At 50.1% G+C, this 19,323-nt stretch overlaps 1 pseudogene across 1 annotated transcript in view; it reads right to left on the bottom strand.

The window, feature by feature from the left end:
• LOC309653861 overlaps positions 1–18,811 on the bottom strand; it is an 84,583-nt pseudogene extending 65,772 nt beyond the window's left edge. Inside the window, exons 1-3 of the transcript in view lie at positions 18,113–18,811; positions 5,556–6,351; positions 5,193–5,429 (exon numbers count right to left, since the gene is read on the bottom strand). The product of the transcript in view is annotated as an uncharacterized misc_RNA (transcript). The remainder of the gene's footprint in view (positions 1–5,192; positions 5,430–5,555; positions 6,352–18,112) is intronic.
• Between the last annotated feature and the right edge of the window lie 512 nt (positions 18,812–19,323).

The raw sequence follows: 19,323 nt of genomic DNA, 5'->3' as shown, positions 1-19,323 counted from the left end.
CTCTACCCGTCCCATTCCCTCCCTCTTGAGATAACCATGCAAACTCACTGCTCATACAAACAGGCATGCATTTAATACTTTCTGTTTACTGTATCAAAATGGGATCATACATACTACATTATTACCCTGCAGCCTACCTTCTTCATCCATCATCCCTATATCATAGAGACCTTAAAAAAAAAAAACTATTTTAAGTGCCAAGCAGGATGGCAGGTATAGAAAATTTTCTGACTAGGGCAAATCTGACAAATGTTTACCGTGCTAATGTGCCATAGCTCAGCCAGGTGCACTCAGTGAGAGCATAATATACAAGTAGCATTCTAAAGAGATCTGCAAAAAATGCAAGGTCTTCAGCAGCTCTTCGAGGATCCCATCCCCCTCTCTGCCTCCTCCATGGAACCATCCCATGGAGGTTTAACAGTTTAACTCCATTTGCCCCCTCCTGCTGTTTGTGCTTTTGTTGTATACTTCTGTTCTACATCTCCACAAGACATTATTATTGTCATTTATTTACAAAACAACATATAAAGATAAAGGTGTATGTACCTGGGTATATGTACATATATATATTAAACACACACACAGACTTTAAGTGCTCTTTGCTCTTTCCTGCAGTTCTGTTCTTTTTTTTTGGGGGGGGGGGGCAAGTTTTTATATTGGTAAAGTTCTGTACTACTAGAAATATAAGATTTGAAAAGAAAAATGAGACTTGAGGATTATCTGTGGAGCTTATCCTCATTCTCCTGCTGACGCATTATGTGTTTATAATTTGAGAACTGCAGATAAATACAAACTGGTCTTCTCCATACTTGCTCACTAAGGAATTCCTCATTTCTAGGAAACGTCTATTTCAAGGAAAGGAAACAAACAAAAACACCTAGTGCACTAGATGATTAAAAGGTACACATTTTATAGCCTGAGTTCGAGAAAAAAATTACCCAAGAAACGGCCTTTTTCCCTAGGAGCCAGCTTCTACTAGGGGAGTCTAGGGTTCTCTAGGCAAAGAAAAAAAACTTGCCAGTTTAAACAGAATAACAGAAACGTTCAGCCAATCAAATATACAGAACTCATCACTTGCAGTGAGGAATGAAAGGCCTGTATCAACAGAAAAAATAAATGGCACAGGCAACGTCTGGAACAGAAAACAAACAGGAGGTACTTTAAAAAGCCAAAATTGCAAAGACAGATTAACAGGGTATGAAATTACACGCCGGGCAATGCACCTGTTAAAGGAAAAGAGGCGCACACCAAGTCTGAAGTCTTCAGAATTCGGTGTTTAACATTACTTCTGCATGCTGCCCAGCAGGAAACTCGGGTCCTGGCTTAATCCACAACGCACACTTCATTTAAGGAGGTGAACTGCTTGGTCTGACTCAGTTTCTTATTCTGTAAAATGAATGCAACACAGCTGTCGTGAGTCGCCAAAGAATTCTGCACAAACGCTTTGTAACTCCAAAGTGCTGTGCAAATCAGAGCAGCCCTTCTCTCCTTCACATTCGTTTGACTTGGAATTTCAGAAGTTTAGCTGAAAATATAGACGACTCGGAAGCAAGGGACTGAGAGTGACCCACACAGGTGGACAGAAATGCAAAAACTGGAGCACCTCATACAAACCACAAGAGAACACGTTCACGTGCACACGTTATCAGTAACAGAAAACGCCACCGGTAGCAACCGTAAACCACTGAGAGGACCAGTAACGACATGTGTCCAAATCCAGCCGGCAGCACAGCCTCGTCGGCGGCAGTGCCTTAAACACAGCTCCCCGCACTCCGCGGCCTAACAAGATCCACTTTTTCCAAAAAGTTTAGCAACTTGCCAAGTACACTGGCATAGTTCACCTTTTTTAATTGCTAAGCAAACATGCAGGAGAGTTGAGACAATCAAGGGAATGTTCAGCCTTCCTCAAAAATAAGATCCAAGAAATTCACGTTTTGCTTGAACAGTTTCATGTCTAAAACTGATCACAAACCTCTGTTTGATGTTGTTTTCTCGCTGCTGGCCAATGAGCCCGGGAAAGACAACGAATTCTTTCAAACAGGGAGGGCTCTCTGCACTCTTCAGCTAAACCAGCGAGGCTTTACCACCGTCACGTTTAAAATAATGAGGAGGACGCCTCGATGGAGTTTACCGGGCTGCGCTAATCACGAGGGGCCTCGGGCGCCCAGGGCGGGCCCCAGCGCCGGTGGCCGCGGGACCGGACGCCCTCCCCGGGACCCCCCCAGGACCCCCTCCCCGGGACGCGGCCGCGGGACAGGACGCCCCCCAGAACCCCTGACCGGGACGCAGCTGCGGGACAGGACGCCCCCCAGAACCCCTGCCCGGGACGCGGCTGCGAGACAGGACGCCCCCCAGGACCCCTGCCCGGGACGCGGCCGCGGGACACGAAGCTCCCCCCTCCCCAGGAACCCCTCCCCAGAGCGCGGGCCTCGCCGCCGTCACGCGGCACCCTCCGCGCTCACCGCGGGCCGGGAAACCCCTCAGGCCGACTGACCCCCGCCCGCCGCCCAGCCTCCCTCCGGCCCGCGCCGCCCGCCGCGCTTACCGCGTTCTTCTGCATCATCTTGTCCATCTTCTGGGCAATGCGGACCACCTCGTCCTCCATGGCCCCGGCAGGCCTGCCCCGCGCCGGGCCGCGGGGGACGGGAAACGAGCGGAGCTGGCGGGGCGGCGGGTAAGCCCAGGCGTCGGCGAGGGCCCTCAGCAGGCCTGACCGAGGCGCTTCCTCACTCACGGCGACGGCGACGGCGGCGGCGGCGGCGGCGGCGGCGGCGCTCCTCACCCGCAGGCAGCGCCAATCCAGCTCACAGCTCGCGGGGGCGGCGCTCCTCCCCCGCAGGCAGCGCCAATCCAGCTCCCAGCTCGCGGCGGCGGCGGCGGCGCTCCTCCCCCGCAGGCAGCGCCAATCGAGCTCCCAGCTCGCGGCGGCGGCGGCGGCGCTCCTCCCCCGCAGGCAGCGCCAATCGAGCTCCCAGCTCGCGGCGGCGGCGGCGGCGGCGCTCCTCCCCCGCAGGCAGCGCCAACTGAGCTCCCAGCTCGCGGCGGCGGCGGCGGCGGCGCTCCTACCCCGCAGGCAGCGCCAATCGAGCTCCCAGCTCGCGGCGGCGGCGGCGGCGCTCCTCACCCGCAGGCAGCGCCAATCCAGCTCCCAGCTCGCGGGGGCGGCGCTCCTCCACCGCAGGCAGCGCCAATCCAGCTCCCAGCTCGCGGCGGCGGCGGCGGCGGCGCTCCTCCCCCGCAGGCAGCGCCAATCGAGCTCCCAGCTCGCGGCGGCGGCGCTCCACCCCGCAGGCAGCGCCAATCGAGCTCCCAGCTCGCGGCGGCGGCGGCGGCGGCGCTCCTCCCCAGCAGGCAGCGCCAACTGAGCTCCCAGCTCGCGGCGGCGGCGGCGCTCCTCCCCCGCAGGCAGCGCCAATCCAGCTCCCAGCTCGCGGCGGCGGCGGCGGCGGCGCTCCTCCCCCGCAGGCAGCGCCAATCCAGCTCCCAGCTCGCGGCGGCGGCGGCGGCGGCGCTCCTCCCCCGCAGGCAGCGCCAATCGAGCTCCCAGCTCGCGGCGGCGGCGGCGGCGGCGCTCCTCCCCCGCAGGCAGCGCCAACTGAGCTCCCAGCTCGCGGCGGCGGCGGCGGCGGCGCTCCTCCCCCGCAGGCAGCGCCAATCGAGCTCCCAGCTCGCGGCGGCGGCGCTCCACCCCGCAGGCAGCGCCAATCGAGCTCCCAGCTCGCGGCGGCGGCGGCGGCGGCGCTCCTCCCCAGCAGGCAGCGCCAACTGAGCTCCCAGCTCGCGGCGGCGGCGGCGGCGCTCCTCCCCCGCAGGCAGCGCCAATCGAGCTCCCAGCTCGCGGCGGCGGCGGCGGCGGCGCTCCTCCCCAGCAGGCAGCGCCAACTGAGCTCCCAGCTCGCGGCGGCGGCGGCGGCGGCGCTCCTACCCCGCAGGCAGCGCCAATCGAGCTCCCAGCTCGCGGCGGCGGCGGCGGCGCTCCTCACCCGCAGGCAGCGCCAATCCAGCTCCCAGCTCGCGGGGGCGGCGCTCCTCCACCGCAGGCAGCGCCAATCCAGCTCCCAGCTCGCGGCGGCGGCGGCGGCGGCGCTCCTCCCCCGCAGGCAGCGCCAATCGAGCTCCCAGCTCGCGGCGGCGGCGCTCCACCCCGCAGGCAGCGCCAATCGAGCTCCCAGCTCGCGGCGGCGGCGGCGGCGGCGCTCCTCCCCAGCAGGCAGCGCCAACTGAGCTCCCAGCTCGCGGCGGCGGCGGCGGCGGCGGCGGCGGCGGCGGCGGCGGCGACGCTCCTCCCCCGCAGGCAGCGCCAATCGAGCTCCCAGCTCGCGGCGGCGCTCCTCCCCCGCAGGCAGCGCCAATCGAGCTCCCAGCTCTCGGCGGCGGCGGCGGCGCTCCTCCCCCACAGGCAGCTCCAATCGAGCTCCCAGCTCTGTTCTTTTTTTTTTTTTTTTTGAATTTTGAGATTTTTCATTTGAAGTAAGTCTTAATGCTATTAAATTCACAAATATGCTAATTTAAATACCCAAGTCTATTATCTAAGACACACATTGCAAACACAAATATCTATTCTCTCCACATGTCAGAGCCCATTCATTTCATGGTTTGGAAATGGGGAGAATAGATCCCCTTAAACTGCAAGTCAGCAGGTGTTTCTTTACAGTTAACTTCAGCAAAATTCATACAAAATATTAATTAACAATGATCTTCTTGTTAACTCACAAGGAAACACCTTCAAAGCTGCATTTTGTTAAAGTTTCTGTACTAAAATGTAGAAAAACTGAACTACACAAATATTGAAAAGTTAAAAATTCCTTAATTTTTTATTCCTGGTACCACTACCACAATTTACAGGGCAATATACCTGATGTAATGAAAAGAAAAAGAAAAAGACAAAGCTACAACAGATAAAAGACCTCAGGAATGTACATCTAATTGACACTCCATTGCATTAATCAATAGCTGCACTTTTTGCAAACTGTGGCTAGGACAGTCCTGAGCAAGAAGGGTTTCCTGTTTAAGCTGCAGTAACTTCTCTGACTATGGATCATCGTTCCTTCTGTGGCAGATTTTTACAGTTCCTCTAATGCATTCGGGACGACTGTCTCAAAGTAACCTGCAGCTTTCCTGACACCTCCTCGCTCTCTCTCCTGCCAAGAACTGTAGCCCTTTTCTTGTGAGTTTTGAGAACCTTCTGCTACCATATCCACCACTTCCACCACCAGATCCATAACCACCACCATAGGGACTTCCCGAGCTTCTTCCACCAAAACTGCCTCCCTTCATGGGTCCATCATTTGATTGCTGTTGTCCACTATAATTTCCAAAATCATTATAGCTCCCACCACCACCATAGTTACCTCCAAAATTTCCTCCTTCATTGTAACCATCATATCCTCCACCACCGCCACCATATCCCCCATCTTGGTTTCCATATCCTGGTCCACCACCACCATAGCCTCCTCTACTACTGTAACCAGGACCACCGCCATAGTTACCACCGTCGCCTCCAAATCCGTTCTATCCACCATCACCTCCTCCATAACTACCTCTGCTGCCACCACCTCCACCACCATAGCCTCCTCTTCCACCAAGTTTCCACCACGGCCAAAGTTACCTCCACCACCTCCAAAGTTTCCTCCACGACCCATAAAGTTGCCAGATCCACCTCCACGACCTCTTTGTGATCCAGCAGATTGCGTTTCTTCTTTAGGAAGGGCCTTTTTCACTTCACAATTATGCCCATTAATAGTGTGGTATTTCTGAACAACAATTTTATCAACTGTATCATGATCATCAAAAGTTACAAAAGCAAATCCTCTCTTTTTTCCACTCTGCCTGTCTTCCATAACTTCTATGGTTTCAATCTCGCCATGCTTTTCAAAGTAGTCTCTCAAATTACATTCTTCTGTATCTTCTTTAATACCACCAACAAAAATTTTCTTCACTGTTAGATGGGCACCAGGCTTTACAGATCCTCTCTAGAACCAGCTCTCTTTGGTTCCACTACACGCCCATCAACCTTGTGTGGTCGAGCACACATTGCTGCATCCACCTCTTCAACCCAAGAGTAAGTCACAAAACCAAAGCCCCTGGAACGTTTTGTTTGGGGGTCTCTTATCACCACACAATCTGTAAGTGTGCCCCATTCCTCAAAATGTTCTCTTAAGCTATCGTCTGTAGTTTCAAAGCTCAGACCACCAATAAACAGTTTTCTCAACTGTTCTGGTTCCTTTGGATCATGGCCCTCCTCCCCACCCCACCCCCGGCGGCGGCGGTGGCGGCGACGGCCGGAGTCGGGCTGGGGGCGACCGGGCGGCGGTTTTACCTCCGTTTTGAGACCGGACTCGCCTCTTCCAACTCGAGTTCAATATGGGACGGAGAGGCCAGCTCTGTTCTATGTTGGGCCATTTTACTTCAGCCTAAAAAAATTTCTTCTAGTATTCCCTAAGGTCTGCTGGGGATCAGTTTTCTTATTTTTCATTTATCTGTATTTGATTTTTTAAAATTGATTCCAATTTTCTGTTGAGATTCTCCATATTTTAATCTATTAATCCCCATCTTTTACTCTCAATATAGTCATTTTAAAGTTCTGTGCTGACTCCAGAATCTGAATTCCCTCTAAATCAATTTTTCTTGTTTTGTTTTTTTTTTTTTTTTTTTTGTCTTAATTTTTAGTCACTTTTTCCTGCTTCAGGAATTTCATAATTTTTGATTGTGTGCTGGACATGGTGAATAAAAAATTCATAGAGACTGAAGATGCTATTACTTTGAACCAGAGAAGATTTACCCCTTTCTCTGTTAATCAGAGTGGCTGATCATTTCAGTCATTTCAGGAATTTTACTAGGTCAGAACTGGGTTGGAGCTTTACTTGTCTCATGCTACCTATGATTTTTCCTGATTTGTGGCCTCCCTGGATTTTTGCTGTGAGCCTGACAGGTCTTTGATTCTTCAATAAATACAGTCAGTTATTGACTTCAGTCTTTCAGATGTTTGAATTCAGCTCTTTAGGCTCTCAGTTCTCACAGCTTCAGAGTATGGCAAATGTAAGGAGAGACCAGCTATGTATTTGTTACCGTTACACTTTCTCAATGAAAATTTGTCTCATAAACACTGAAACATTGCAGATGATTTCACTTTTTCTGACTCAGCCCCCTTCTTGGGGATGGCACTTCTGGGTTTTTACTGTGAGTCTGGTAGGTCTCTGATTCCTCACTTTGGAAAGTTCTCTCCCTCAGGCATTAGGTATTTAAGCTTCCTGCTTTCTATAGGTTCAAAAACTGGCAAATGTCTTGAAGAGGAGACCTAATGATTGTCACAGGCCCCTTTATCTAGCGGGATTTGGTTTGTTCGTGCCATGACTGTGCAGGAAATTTCACTCTGCTTTCTTGGCTCAGTCCCCCATCATCCTGTACCACCCTGACACTAAGGAAATGTCCTGTGGGGGAAATCGGCTTGACATTCTGCTAGATTTCACTCCATCATGCCAGCAAATGAGTTCATCAAAAGGTATGGTGATTTCTCTTTTCCAGTGGAGTATGTCCACTACATAAGGAAATACAAAAGACAGTATAAATGTATTTTTGTTTGTAATTCAGTTTTTCTCCTATATGACTTAAAAGACAAATGCAGTATAAGCAAGTCCCAAATACATAAAGAAAAACTAACAGAATTAAAATGATAAAGCCTGACACTATTTTTTAAATAAATAAATAAATTTATTTATTTATTTATTTGTATTTTTATTTTTGGCTGCGTTGGGTCTTCGTTGCTGCGCGCGGGTTTTCTCTAGCTGTGGCGAGCAGGGGCTACTCTTTGTTGTGGTGCGTGGCCTTCTCGTTGCGGTGGCTTCTCTTGTTGAGGAGCACGGGCTCTAAGTGCATGGGCTTCAGTAGTTGTGGCTCTTGGGCTCTAGAGCGCAGGCTCAGTAGTTTTGGCGTGCGGGCTTAGTTGCTCCGCGGCATGTGGGATCTTCCCAGACCAGGGCTCGAGCCCGTGTCCCCTGCATTGGCAGGCGGATTCTTAACCACTGTACCACCAGGGAAGTCCGAAAAACTGACACTATTAAAGGGAGAAATATTTCAAGCCAATAGCAAAAGGTCATATATTGTATAATTCCATGTCTATGAAATGTCCAGGATGAGCAAATCCATATAGACAGAAAGTAGATTAGTGGATGCCAGGGGATGTTGGGGAGGGGAAAATAGGGAGTAACAGCTAACATATACAAGATTTCTTTGTGGGGGGCGTGACAAAAATGTTCTGGAATTAGATAGCAATATTGGTTGTGAAAATACTAAGAACTAGTGAATTGTACACTTACTTTAATCGGTGAATTTTTTTTTTTTAATCTTGTAGAAGTTTTTATTTCAGTGATTACAAGAACGCAGTAAATGGAAACTATGCTGGTTTACATTAGGCATGCACCTCTACCTGAAACTGCTGTTAGTTTTTGACTGGCCTAAATCTTTATAACTTATTTTTGCATTAGGCACATCTTTAAATTTTTTTGGACCCTGACATACAGGGTAAGTTAACTTCTTCCTTGTGGCAGTTTAGTATGAGAATTATGTTCGCTGGCTAGATTCCTTTAACTAAAGGCCTCTAAGACTCTCAGGCTACCTGTACTAGCTCAAGACTGTACTTTATATATAGATATAAAGATGATAAAATAAAATAAAATAAAGCTTTTGGGAGGTCTGACGTCTTCTGCCAGCGTTCAGTGGGTGTTCTGTAGGAGCAGTTCCACGTGTAGATGTATTTCTACTGTATCTGTGGGAAGGAAGGTGATCTCCACGTCTTACTCTTCTGCCATCTTGCCCCTCCCTCCCCCCAGGAATATCACTTTTAAAGGAGAAGGTATAAACCCCTTGGTTATATGAACTGGAGATTTTAGTAAGAAGTCAATATATTTTTTGTTAGGCACATGTTATGTTAGGCTGTCTCCCTGCACAGGACGCAGGCGCCTTGAAAATGGAAATCATATCCCTCTATAGTACGTCCCTCTTCTTTCTGCTTTGCAGTTTGCTGCTCCACTTGTTCAACCCCACTTAGTAATAACCTATACTTCCCTTGTTCCTGTTTTCCCATCTGGAAAACAGACAAAAGGCAACCAAACAACGCAAAGGTCTCAACAAATAAGGGATATCCAAAACCAGAGATGGCCAGAACTTCTGTATCCCTCATGAAACCTAGTCCCGTGTTCAATACTTAGGTATCATTAATACATGCGTGTTGACTGACACAGTTTAAACTCAATTCTTCCACTTCCCAGTTTAGTTTTAGTCCTCATACAAAACCTGATCATCAAATTCCTTAATGCTAGGAATCACAGTGAAAAATAATTTCTCAACTGACTTCTGTCAGATGAGTGAGAACTAAGGTTAATTCAGTGTATCTGAAGCATAGACAGTGAGGGCACAAGTGGCACAAGATGGGGCTAGAGAAGCAGAGAGGATTCTAGACCACGCAGAGTCTTAAAGGCCAACACTGTGTTTTCTATTCTCAAAACAATGTTTGTGAGCGATGTTTATGAGCAATGTTCCAACTTGCTTTGAAGGTTTCTTGTGTGAAGAATGGATTGGAAGGAAACAAGATATATGGACACTAGTTAGGACCTAATCGCAACAGACAGGCAAGTTCAGTATTAGAATGTTGAGGGAGAGCTGACAGATTCCAAAGAAATTCAGGAGATAAACTGAAGCGGGCTTAATGGGGTATGAGATGGAGGAAAGGAAGGTCTTAGGGAATTAAAGGGTTTACTGCACACATGAGCAAAGTCTCAAAATTAATCATTTGAACGTACAGAGGTAGATCTCCCAAATGACACCGGTTAGGAAGCAACGGTACGCCCTTTAGAATTCCTAGAGACAACACAAATCAACTGTTTCGATGGAAAATTCGGCGGGACCGGTGCGTTTTTTCACTCCAACTTAGTTCCAAATTCCTATTACTCACATTTTCTGTGCCAAAACAACACAGCTGGAGGAACTGAAGGGGATTCCGTTTTGGTAATTAAGGAGTGGCCCTAACACTGACAGTCCCATCTTAAAAAGCACTCCCTCTGCATTTTACCCGAGGAGCAATGGCCAGAGCCTCCCTTTGAAAACGATGGGCAGAAATCAGAACATTACACACTGTCCCTTTCAGCTACTGTGAACTGAGCCGGGAGACGACCAATATCCCCTGGCACAGCACGGACGGGCCAGCGCGCGGGGGCAACAGGGACAGGAGACAGCACAAGAGACGAAGCCCAGGCCCAGGGGCCAAGGCCTATTACCTTTCCGGCATGTGCAAAACATAAAACAGAAGCAATATTGTAACAAATTCATTAAAGACTTAAGAAGAAAAAAAAATCAGATGCTAAAGTGCATACTCTAACCACTATACTATATTGCTTCTATAAAACAAGCACTAAACCTCAGGTACAGGAAAAAACCCTTTTCGTGTCCTCACACCTAGGTCAAAATTACAAAGAGTTATTAATTCAGGAGACAGAAAGAGAAGGAGTAAATCTGAATGAATCTGAGTCAGAACACAGTGTTATAACCTTAGGTAAATTCCACAATACCCATGCCTCAACATGGCAAATTCCACAATATCCATGCCTCAACCTCCCTATCTATAAAGGAGTTAACCACACCAGCACTAACCATTACTTGCCTCCTGGTAGCTTGTGAGTGTTAATTATTATTTGTAAGAAATACACAGATCATCAGTTGAAAGAAACAAGGAAAACTACAGCGTTATTATTATTGTCTTGTTACTAGAGCTAAACACCAGAAATCAACATAAAGAAGTTATGTACACCAACAATGTAGGGTTTGAATATGTACTTTGAAAGGCAATCATATAATTAGTTGTTTTACCTCTGATTGCTTTTCCTTTTTTTTTTTTTTTTTTAATTTAAAAAAGCAATACAGGGACTTCCCTGGTGGTTCAGTGGTAAAGAATCCGCCCTGCAATGCAGGGGACGTGGGTTCGATTCCCGGTCGGGGAACTAAGATCCCACACGCCGCGGGGCAACTAAGCCCTCGCGCCAAACTACTGAGCTCGCACACCTCAATGAGGTAGCCCACGTGCAGCAAACTACAGAGCCCACGCGCTCTGGAGCCTGCACGCCACAACTACAGAGCCCACGTGCCACAACTAGAGAGAGAAAACCCGCACGCCACAACTAGAGAGAAGCTCTCATGCTGCAACGAAGAGCCCGTGCGCCGCAATGACAAAAAAGATCCCACATGCCTTAACGAAGGTCCCGCGTGCCGCAACTAAGACCCAATACAGCCAATCAACCAATCAATCAATCAATCAATCAAGTGGGGCAGGGGGAGCAATACAGGAATTTCCCTGGCAGTCCAGTGGTTAAGACTCCAAGCTCCCAATGCAGGGGGCACGGGCTCGATCCCTGATTGGGGAACCAAGATCCCACATGTGGCACAGCGTAGCCAAAAAAAAAAAAAAAAAAAAGCAACACATACCATACGGCATTTACCCCAGAGAACGCATGTTCGCACAAAAAAAGGTACACAAATGTCCACAGCATCTCTCTCAGTAATAGTCAAGAAATGGGAAAAAACTCAGATGTTCTTCAATGGGCAAGTGATTAAACAAACTGAAGTATAGCCAAACCATGGAATACCACTCAGCAATTAAAAAGAAAGCGGCACTGGGACCTCTCTGGTGTTCCAGCGGTTAAGACTTTGCACTCTCAATGCAGGGGGCCCAGGTTCCATCCCTGGTCAGGGAACTAGATCCCGCATGCTGCAACTAAATACCCGCACAGCCAAATAAATAAATAAATAAATATATATATATATTTTTTTTTAAAAAAAAGGAGCACTATTGATTCATGCAATTTGGATGACTCTCCAGGGAATTACATTGATTGAAAAAGGCCAATCCAAAAGGTTACATACTGGGAATTCCCCGGCGGGCCAGTGTTTAGCACTCAGCACTTTCACTACCTGGGCTGGGTTCAATCCTTGGTCGGGGAACTAAGATCGCATAACCGGCAGCGCAGCCAAAAACAAACTTTTTTTTAATTAAGAAAAAAAAAAAAGGTTACACACTATATGATTTTATTCACATAGCATTCTTTTTTTTTAATTAATTAGTTAATTTATTTTATTTTTGGCTGCGTTGGGTCTTCGTTGCTGCGTGTGGGCTTTCTCTAGTTGCGGCGAGCGGGGGCTACTCTTTGTTGCAGTGCGCGGGCTTCTCGCTGCGGTGGCTTCTCTTGTTGCAGAGCACGGGCTCTAGGCACGCGGGCTTCAGTAGTTGTGGCACGTGGGCTCAGTAGTTGTGGCTCCCGGGCTCTAGAGCGCAGGCTCAGTCATTGTGGCGCATGGGCTTAGTTGCTCCGCGGCATGTGGGATCTTCCCGGACAAGGGATCAAACCCATGTCCCCTGCAATGGCAGGCAGATTCTTAACCGCTGCGCCACCAGGGAAGTCCCACATAACATTCTTGAAATGACAGGTTGCCAGGGACAGATAGGGCCGGGGGACTGGGAGATGGGCCATCTTCCCCAGGGGCTATTTTCCCTTGATCATCTGCACAAAAACTTTAGTGCAACTTTATCCACTGCACTATCAGATCATTATGATTTGGTGGGGAGTGGGGGAGCAGCAGTGGCTATAAAATGGCATCAGGAGAGATCCTGTGGGATGGAAATGTTCTGTATCTTGACTGTGTCAATGGCAATACCCAGGTTGTGACAGTATACTATGGTTCTGTAAGATGTTACCATTGGGGAAAACTGGGTAAAGGACACACAGGACCTATCTCACTATTATTTCTTACAACTGCATGTAAACCTACAATAATCTGTAAACAAAAATCTTAATCAGAAATGAAGGCAACACATGCCTCTTGTAACAAGTAAAACAATAGCCTGTGGTCAATCTCTTTCTCTACCCGTCCCATTCCCTCCCTCTTGAGATAACCATGCAAACTCACTGCTCATACAAACAGGCATGCATTTAATACTTTCTGTTTACTGTATCAAAATGGGATCATACATACTACATTATTACCCTGCAGCCTACCTTCTTCACCCATCATCCCTATATCATAGAGACCTTAAAAAAAAAAAACTATTTTAAGTGCCAAGCAGGATGGCAGGTATAGAAAATTTTCTGACTAGGGCAAATCTGACAAATGTTTACCGTGCTAATGTGCCATAGCTCAGCCAGGTGCACTCAGTGAGAGCATAATATACAAGTAGCATTCTAAAGAGATCTGCAAAAAATGCAAGGTCTTCAGCAGCTCTTCGAGGATCCCATCCCCCTCTCTGCCTCCTCCATGGAACCATCCCATGGAGGTTTAACAGTTTAACTCCATTTGCCCCCTCCTGCTGTTTGTGCTTTTGTTGTATACTTCTGTTCTACATCTCCACAAGACATTATTATTGTCATTTATTTACAAAACAACATATAAATATAAAGGTGTATGTACCTGGGTATATGTACATATATATATTAAACACACACACAGACTTTAAGTGCTCTTTGCTCTTTCCTGCAGTTCTGTTCTTTTTTTTTGGGGGGGGGGGGGGGCAAGTTTTTATATTGGTAAAGTTCTGTACTACTAGAAATATAAGATTTGAAAAGAAAAATGAGACTTGAGGATTATCTGTGGAGCTTATCCTCATTCTCCTGCTGACGCATTATGTGTTTATAATTTGAGAACTGCAGATAAATACAAACTGGTCTTCTCCATACTTGCTCACTAAGGAATTCCTCATTTCTAGGAAACGTCTATTTCAAGGAAAGGAAACAAACAAAAACACCTAGTGCACTAGATGATTAAAAGGTACACATTTTATAGCCTGAGTTCGAGAAAAAAATTACCCAAGAAACGGCCTTTTTCCCTAGGAGCCAGCTTCTACTAGGGGAGTCTAGGGTTCTCTAGGCAAAGAAAAAAAACTTGCCAGTTTAAACAGAATAACAGAAACGTTCAGCCAATCAAATATACAGAACTCATCACTTGCAGTGAGGAATGAAAGGCCTGTATCAACAGAAAAAATAAATGGCACAGGCAACGTCTGGAACAGAAAACAAACAGGAGGTACTTTAAAAAGCCAAAATTGCAAAGACAGATTAACAGGGTATGAAATTACACGCCGGGCAATGCACCTGTTAAAGGAAAAGAGGCGCACACCAAGTCTGAAGTCTTAAGAATTCGGTGTTTAACATTACTTCTGCATGCTGCCCAGCAGGAAACTCGGGTCCTGGCTTAATCCACAACGCACACTTCATTTAAGGAGGTGAACTGCTTGGTCTGACTCAGTTTCTTATTCTGTAAAATGAATGCAACACAGCTGTCGTGAGTCGCCAAAGAATTCTGCACAAACGCTTTGTAACTCCAAAGTGCTGTGCAAATCAGAGCAGCCCTTCTCTCCTTCACATTCGTTTGACTTGGAATTTCAGAAGTTTAGCTGAAAATATAGACGACTCGGAAGCAAGGGACTGAGAGTGACCCACACAGGTGGACAGAAATGCAAAAACTGGAGCACCTCATACAAACCACAAGAGAACACGTTCACGTGCACACGTTATCAGTAACAGAAAACGCCACCGGTAGCAACCGTAAACCACTGAGAGGACCAGTAACGACATGTGTCCAAATCCAGCCGGCAGCACAGCCTCGTCGGCGGCAGTGCCTTAAACACAGCTCCCCGCACTCCGCGGCCTAACAAGATCCACTTTTTCCAAAAAGTTTAGCAACTTGCCAAGTACACTGGCATAGTTCACCTTTTTTAATTGCTAAGCAAACATGCAGGAGAGTTGAGACAATCAAGGGAATGTTCAGCCTTCCTCAAAAATAAGATCCAAGAAATTCACGTTTTGCTTGAACAGTTTCATGTCTAAAACTGATCACAAACCTCTGTTTGATGTTGTTTTCTCGCTGCTGGCCAATGAGCCCGGGAAAGACAACGAATTCTTTCAAACAGGGAGGGCTCTCTGCACTCTTCAGCTAAACCAGCGAGGCTTTACCACCGTCACGTTTAAAATAATGAGGAGGACGCCTCGATGGAGTTTACCGGGCTGCGCTAATCACGAGGGGCCTCGGGCGCCCAGGGCGGGCCCCAGCGCCGGTGGCCGCGGGACCGGACGCCCTCCCCGGGACCCCCCCAGGACCCCCTCCCCGGGACGCGGCCGCGGGACAGGACGCCCCCCAGAACCCCTGACCGGGACGCAGCTGCGGGACAGGACGCCCCCCAGAACCCCTGCCCGGGACGCGGCTGCGAGACAGGACGCCCCCCAGGACCCCTGCCCGGGACGCGGCCGCGGGACACGAAGCTCCCCCCTCCCCAGGAACCCCTCCCCAGAGCGCGGGCCTCGCCGCCGTCACGCGGCACCCTCCGCGCTCACCGCGGGCCGGGAAACCCCTCAGGCCGAATGACCCCCGCCCGCCGCCCAGCCTCCCTCCGGCCCGCGCCGCCCGCCGCGCTTACCGCGTTCTTCTGCATCATCTTGTCCATCTTCTGGGCAATGCGGACCACCTCGTCCTCCATGGCCCCGGCAGGCCTGCCCCGCGCCGGGCCGCGGGGGACGGGAAACGAGCGGAGCTGGCGGGGCGGCGGGTAAGCCCAGGCGTCGGCGAGGGCCCTCAGCAGGCCTGACCGAGGCGCTTCCTCACTCACGGCGACGGCGGCGGCGGCGGCGGCGGCGGCGGCGCTCCTCACCCGCAGGCAGCGCCAATCCAGCTCCCAGCTCGCGGGGGCAGCGCTCCTCCACCGCAGGCAGCGCCAATCCAGCTCCCAGCTCGCGGCGGCGGCGGCGGCGGCGCTCCTCCCCCGCAGGCAGCGCCAATCGAGCTCCCAGCTCGCGGCGGCGGCGCTCCACCCCGCAGGCAGCGCCAATCGAGCTCCCAGCTCGCGGCGGCGGCGGCGGCGGCGCTCCTCCCCAGCAGGCAGCGCCAACTGAGCTCCCAGCTCGCGGCGGCGGCGGCGCTCCTCCCCCGCAGGCAGCGCCAATCCAGCTCCCAGCTCGCGGCGGCGGCGGCGGCGGCGCTCCTCCCCCGCAGGCAGCGCCAATCCAGCTCCCAGCTCGCGGCGGCGGCGGCGGCGGCGCTCCTCCCCCGCAGGCAGCGCCAATCGAGCTCCCAGCTCGCGGCGGCGGCGGCGGCGGCGCTCCTCCCCCGCAGGCAGCGCCAACTGAGCTCCCAGCTCGCGGCGGCGGCGGCGGCGGCGCTCCTCCCCCGCAGGCAGCGCCAATCGAGCTCCCAGCTCGCGGCGGCGGCGCTCCACCCCGCAGGCAGCGCCAATCGAGCTCCCAGCTCGCGGCGGCGGCGGCGGCGGCGCTCCTCCCCAGCAGGCAGCGCCAACTGAGCTCCCAGCTCGCGGCGGCGGCGGCGGCGGCGCTCCTACCCCGCAGGCAGCGCCAATCGAGCTCCCAGCTCGCGGCGGCGGCGGCGGCGCTCCTCACCCGCAGGCAGCGCCAATCCAGCTCCCAGCTCGCGGGGGCGGCGCTCCTCCACCGCAGGCAGCGCCAATCCAGCTCCCAGCTCGCGGCGGCGGCGGCGGCGGCGCTCCTCCCCCGCAGGCAGCGCCAATCGAGCTCCCAGCTCGCGGCGGCGGCGCTCCACCCCGCAGGCAGCGCCAATCGAGCTCCCAGCTCGCGGCGGCGGCGGCGGCGGCGCTCCTCCCCAGCAGGCAGCGCCAACTGAGCTCCCAGCTCGCGGCGGCGGCGGCGGCGGCGGCGGCGGCGGCGGCGGCGGCGGCGGCGGCGGCGACGCTCCTCCCCCGCAGGCAGCGCCAATCGAGCTCCCAGCTCGCGGCGGCGCTCCTCCCCCGCAGGCAGCGCCAATCGAGCTCCCAGCTCTCGGCGGCGGCGGCGGCGCTCCTCCCCCACAGGCAGCTCCAATCGAGCTCCCAGCTCTGTTCTTTTTTTTTTTTTTTTTGAATTTTGAGATTTTTCATTTGAAGTAAGTCTTAATGCTATTAAATTCACAAATATGCTAATTTAAATACCCAAGTCTATTATCTAAGACACACATTGCAAACACAAATATCTATTCTCTCCACATGTCAGAGCCCATTCATTTCATGGTTTGGAAATGGGGAGAATAGATCCCCTTAAACTGCAAGTCAGCAGGTGTTTCTTTACAGTTAACTTCAGCAAAATTCATACAAAATATTAATTAACAATGATCTTCTTGTTAACTCACAAGGAAACACCTTCAAAGCTGCATTTTGTTAAAGTTTCTGTACTAAAATGTAGAAAAACTGAACTACACAAATATTGAAAAGTTAAAAATTCCTTAATTTTTTATTCCTGGTACCACTACCACAATTTACAGGGCAATATACCTGATGTAATGAAAAGAAAAAGAAAAAGACAAAGCTACAACAGATAAAAGACCTCAGGAATGTACATCTAATTGACACTCCATTGCATTAATCAATAGCTGCACTTTTTGCAAACTGTGGCTAGGACAGTCCTGAGCAAGAAGGGTTTCCTGTTTAAGCTGCAGTAACTTCTCTGACTATGGATCATCGTTCCTTCTGTGGCAGATTTTTACAGTTCCTCTAATGCATTCGGGACGACTGTCTCAAAGTAACCTGCAGCTTTCCTGACACCTCCTCGCTCTCTCTCCTGCCAAGAACTGTAGCCCTTTTCTTGTGAGTTTTGAGAACCTTCTGCTACCATATCCACCACTTCCACCACCAGATCCATAACCACCACCATAGGGACTTCCCGAGCTTCTTCCACCAAAACTGCCTCCCTTCATGGGTCCATCATTTGATTGCTGTTGTCCACTATAATTTCCAAAATCATTATAGCTCCCACCACCACCATAGTTACCTCCAAAATTTCCTCCTTCATTGTAACCATCATATCCTCCACCACCGCCACCATATCCCCCATCTTGGTTTCCATATCCTGGTCCACCACCACCATAGCCTCCTCTACTACTGTAACCAGGACCACCGCCATAGTTACCACCGTCGCCTCCAAATCCGTTCTATCCACCATCACCTCCTCCATAACTACCTCTGCTGCCACCACCTCCACCACCATAGCCTCCTCTTCCACCAAGTTTCCACCACGGCCAAAGTTACCTCCACCACCTCCAAAGTTTCCTCCACGACCCATAAAGTTGCCAGATCCACCTCCACGACCTCTTTGTGATCCAGCAGATTGCGTTTCTTCTTTAGGAAGGGCCTTTTTCACTTCACAATTATGCCCATTAATAGTGTGGTATTTCTGAACAACAATTTTATCAACTGTATCATGATCATCAAAAGTTACAAAAGCAAATCCTCTCTTTTTTCCACTCTGCCTGTCTTCCATAACTTCTATGGTTTCAATCTCGCCATGCTTTTCAAAGTAGTCTCTCAAATTACATTCTTCTGTATCTTCTTTAATACCACCAACAAAAATTTTCTTCACTGTTAGATGGGCACCAGGCTTTACAGATCCTCTCTAGAACCAGCTCTCTTTGGTTCCACTACACGCCCATCAACCTTGTGTGGTCGAGCACACATTGCTGCATCCACCTCTTCAACCCAAGAGTAAGTCACAAAACCAAAGCCCCTGGAACGTTTTGTTTGGGGGTCTCTTATCACCACACAATCTGTAAGTGTGCCCCATTCCTCAAAATGTTCTCTTAAGCTATCGTCTGTAGTTTCAAAGCTCAGACCACCAATAAACAGTTTTCTCAACTGTTCTGGTTCCTTTGGATCATGGCCCTCCTCCCCACCCCACCCCCGGCGGCGGCGGTGGCGGCGACGGCCGGAGTCGGGCTGGGGGCGACCGGGCGGCGGTTTTACCTCCGTTTTGAGACCGGACTCGCCTCTTCCAACTCGAGTTCAATATGGGACGGAGAGGCCAGCTCTGTTCTATGTTGGGCCATTTTACTTCAGCCTAAAAAAATTTCTTCTAGTATTCCCTAAGGTCTGCTGGGGATCAGTTTTCTTATTTTTCATTTATCTGTATTTGATTTTTTAAAATTGATTCCAATTTTCTGTTGAGATTCTCCATATTTTAATCTATTAATCCCCATCTTTTACTCTCAATATAGTCATTTTAAAGTTCTGTGCTAACTCCAGAATCTGAATTCCCTCTAAATCAATTTTTCTTGTTTTGTTTTGTTTTTTTTTTTTTTTGTCTTAATTTTTAGTCACTTTTTCCTGCTTCAGGAATTTCATAATTTTTGATTGTGTGCTGGACATGGTGAATAAAAAATTCATAGAGACTGAAGATGCTATTACTTTGAACCAGAGAAGATTTACCCCTTTCTCTGTTAATCAGAGTGGCTGATCATTTCAGTCATTTCAGGAATTTTACTAGGTCAGAACTGGGTTGGAGCTTTACTTGTCTC

This window comes from Balaenoptera physalus (assembly GCF_965194825.1).
Source record: "Balaenoptera physalus genome assembly, contig: HAP1_SCAFFOLD_1339, whole genome shotgun sequence".
Lineage (NCBI taxonomy): Eukaryota > Metazoa > Chordata > Mammalia > Artiodactyla > Balaenopteridae > Balaenoptera > Balaenoptera physalus.
This window is presented reverse-complemented; position numbering and strand designations above follow the sequence as displayed.